The following is a 4,335-nucleotide window of genomic DNA, read 5'->3' as shown; positions in this document are numbered from 1 at the left end:
ACCCCTTTTTTAAGCAGGCAATCAAGTATTTCAAACTATGAACAAGCTCAATGGTCAATGAGCAAGCTACACAAAAGCACATTTTTCTGAAAAGGAGGATAACCCCCGGTCTCTGCATCAGGACAATGCATGCAACCATATATTATTACGAATGCAAAATCCAGTAGCCGAACAACATCAACCCGGAAGTAAAGTGAAAAGAAAAACCGAGGACGCATGCCTCTCGACAATAACTCCACCAAATAGCCGCTAAACCTATGTTACAAGACGGCATCAATATGACAAATACACAACTCTTAGGCTGCGTTATAGGGAGCACCCACCGCCGCACCAGTCGTTGTCATCGCCCATACAACGACAACGGCTGCCTCGACCGTCAGATCCGGGCACTAGGTCCCAAATCCCTCGCGCGTCGCCCCATGGTCAACCATGTTTGACCTTCCATATCAGTGACTAGCAAGCCACCACCAGATTCGCCGGCCGAGGCTGCTGCAACCAGATCTGGGCAGAATCCCAGACCCGCCGCCACCAATTGCCACTCCTGGCCGCCATACCTTGTCCTGGGGTCGCCGTTCCATAAACCCATGGATAGCAAGGAGGCACACCGCCGCCCCGCATGCAGGGCCACGCCCCGCCGCTCGCTACTCGTCGACCCTCATGGTGATGCCCGCACGAGCCAGCCATGGGGACTATCGCAAGAGGAGAAACGCCGCCGGCACAGCTGGTATGTGGGCTTTGCCCCACGACGCGTCCTGGCGGCAGCGATGGAGGAGACGGTGGAGAAGGGAGTTCTCTGGTGGCAGGCGTGGTTTGCCTCCCGTGTCGCTCGCGCGGGAGCGACGCAGGGGCCTCCGAACAATGTAAACGAATTTGCACGATCAAGTATTCCCTTTTTTGTTTCAATTTTAGAAGCAACATACATGTCTACCTTCTATGTCACCTGTTTGAATAAAATTTCAGGGATCTCCGAATCACCTAAACCTTATGAAGTACCATCGGCTTAACGTGCTAATCTGCATATCAAATGACAGGATTAAGATGGTACCATGACACTTACGTACAGTGAGCAAGGTCTTTTCGTTTTTTTAGAACGAAGGCTTAAGAAGAGCCCGGCTTTGAATCAACAAAGCCATCAACCGGCCAAGATTACAAGGTCAATCGCTTATAACGAAAAGTAAAGGAAAAAAACAGAGCGACGGATACAAGGAACTCAAGAAAAACAACTCAAAGGCAGCAACAGAGAGAGCCAATGCATCACCACGCTGCTACCAACACCCTACTGGATGACCTACACCATCAGAACTAAACTAGGGTCTTGGGAGGAATGCACCACCGCGCAAGCTTCGTGATCACAGCCACCCTCGGAGCCAGCCATGGACCAGACCACCATCTGTTACTGCCTTTGCAAAGGGCCCCTACCCCTTCATCCTGGCTCAAAGGATGCCACACCGGCAGACGACAGCTCGGTTCACCCCAGAACCCAAATGGATGGTATCCAAGCTGTAGGGAGAAGAAACTAGAGCAGAATCGCAAGCACGGGGCACACTACTTACAAGCACCATCGTCGTCTGTGGCTCAGCCACACCAAAGGGCAAGAGCTGCCGGCCACAGTGGCTGAAGCAAGGGAAACAACGATAAGTAGATCAAAGGCCAGCGCTGGATTCACCGGAGCACAATGCTCCCACCAAATGGTATATCGTTGCCACCGTAGAGGGGAACCCGATCCCCTCTTGCCCAGGCTCGTGGGCATCGACCCTCCGGCAACCTTGACAGGGACCCTCCAGCCAACAGCCTATGAAGAAATAATGAAGAAACCAAACCAAGCTGTCTCCCGCCACCATCACATCCACAACCAAACTCTCTCGCCGCCCCTGCAATCCCCGGATGGAGCCTCCAAGAAGGAACACGACACGGACGTGCCGTCGCTGCCCGAAGCAGAGGACCTAGGCTTTCACCTAGCAGGGGACGGAAGGATGGGGGAGGATCCACACCACAGCCTCCAAGGAGGGGAACGGCGCCCAAGGCCAGGGGTTTCCCCCGGATCCAACCCTGCCCGACGAGATCCGCGCAGCCAGCAACCGGGAGCAGCGGCCTGAGCCACCAAGACCCAGATCCGGCGAAGGAAGGAGCATATCGGGGCGGAGGGGATGTGCTTCATCAGTGACATACCCTGCGGGGAGGGATGCACACCAGCGACCTACGACCGCCGCCTCCTCGTCACCCGCGAGACCGAGGAGGCGCCTAGCCCGCACCAGCAGGGCGACCCGCTGCCAGGGCCACCCCACCCTCACCTGCCGGGGCGGCCGCCCCGCGTGCCGAGGCCCTTCACAAGTCGTGTAGCCGCCGAATCCCCGCCACCACCTTCATCGGCGTCGAGCGCGCGCGCCAGAGCACACCTCAGGCGGCGGCGGAGAGGAAGGAGGGGGCGCGGCGGTGGCAGCTAGGGTTTTCCCCGAGTCGCCTCGAGGAGACGACGCAGGGAGGGTAGTTTTTCCTTATCGTCTGGTGCACTAACATTATAATATTTGGCTGTCATTCCCGGCATATTCATTTAGCTTGGTCAACCAGAGACTAATAACAGGAGCTGGATTCCACTCACCTACCCTCGATGTTGTGCTAGGATGCGACATCCGTGGACCGGCTGCACGTGACAGACATGCAACAGTTGATTAGTAGTTTTACATACGTGATGCACGTTTCATTGGTGTAAATTCAGTGACAATAACACCTTGTTGACGCTACAAGATCTCTTATTACTTCAGACAATACCCAAATGGGCAAAACATACCATCACCTATGAAATTTCTTGCAAGAGAATTGACATGCCAACCTAGAAATTAGCTCGTAAAAGATATTTTTTCAGTATATCAGGGGGTGTTTGTTTTCAGGGACTTTTTTATGTAGAGACTAAAAAAGTCTCTTTTAGAGACTTTTTTACCAAACGGGAGGGACTTTTTAAGGACTAAACTAGTCATTTGGAACTAAATGAAGAAGACTCTAAAGAAGAGTCTTTTTAGGACTTTTTAAGACTTTTCCAACAATGCCCCTCCATGCACCCATTGGCCCGCCACCCCATGGTGTTGTTTGATTGTTCTTTTTCTATATGCTAGGGCCAACATGATCACTTAATAGTCTCTAGGAAGGGACTAGGGACTTTTTAGTCTCTGGAAACAAACAGGGAGGAACTTTTTAGAGACTAGGGACTTTTTAGTTGAGACTAGAAAAAAATCCTAGTACTAGAGAACCAAACACCACCTCAATTAGGGGCAAAGCTAGATACACGGGGCTTTAATTACGGGGGGATTACGAGGTAATTAGAAATTGATAGGTTGATATTTGGTTAAGTGAGGTGGGCCCACCAGTGAAAATTAGGAGGGTCCAGTTAGAGTAGAGCATGCAGCCTAGTCCGTGAAAGTCCGTCTCTTTTTTCTGTGTGTGTAGTATTATCGATCAGTTAGTTCCCCACAATACAATTTTACATCCTGATTAGCTTCTTGGAACTTGCTAGCCTATAGCTCTGCAAGGTTCTCAATCCAAAACAATTTACGGAAATTAAGACAACGGTGTCGCTCATAATATTTTGATAGAAAAAAGGTATTAGAAGTGCATATGTTCCCAGTTCGGGAAACAGGTTGCAACGCACGCTCTCTTTTGCCTTACAATTCTGTTATACTCATTCGAGCAACATGAACGAGTAACATCCAGCCTAGACTTGCATCTATGTTGATCAAAACATAGTCTACATCTGAACTTAGAATGTGCAATGCATTATCCATAGGCATCCACACGGTTGCTGGTGCACGACGCAAGTCAACACTGCCTAGCTAGGATTGTTATTTTATCCAGAGTTTTCTAATTAGTCTACCTCCATATATATTATAGATTATAATTAAACCATTAATTCTCCACATCACCAACCAGGTACATGTTACAAGCTCTTCATCGTCGCTGACTATCACCCAGGTAGGCCCTCCCTTCCGAATTACTTGTCATAGATATGGATATATCTAGATGTATTTTAGTTGTAGATACATCCATTTCTGCGACGAGTAATTTGGAACGGAGGGAATACATGTTACTACCTCTTAATCATCCACTGACCATACATTCTTGTGTACTAGTAGATTAGATACATGTGCATGTTGCTCGTACCTCTTCGTCACCACCCCACTCAGGTATACGTACATGTTACCCAACAATCATCGATTACCACCTGGTATTAAGAGTCAGACAAGCTTAACTGCCAAACCGCCTGGTGTTAAGATATGGGGTTTCACTAAGGCCCTCTTCGTTTAATCCCCTTGCCACAGGGCAGGGATTGGAGGGGATTGGGGG

This window comes from Triticum aestivum, chromosome 7A, assembly GCF_018294505.1.
Source record: "Triticum aestivum cultivar Chinese Spring chromosome 7A, IWGSC CS RefSeq v2.1, whole genome shotgun sequence".
Lineage (NCBI taxonomy): Eukaryota > Viridiplantae > Streptophyta > Magnoliopsida > Poales > Poaceae > Triticum > Triticum aestivum.
The sequence above is the reverse complement of the archived record's forward strand: the minus strand, read 5'-3'. Positions refer to the sequence as shown.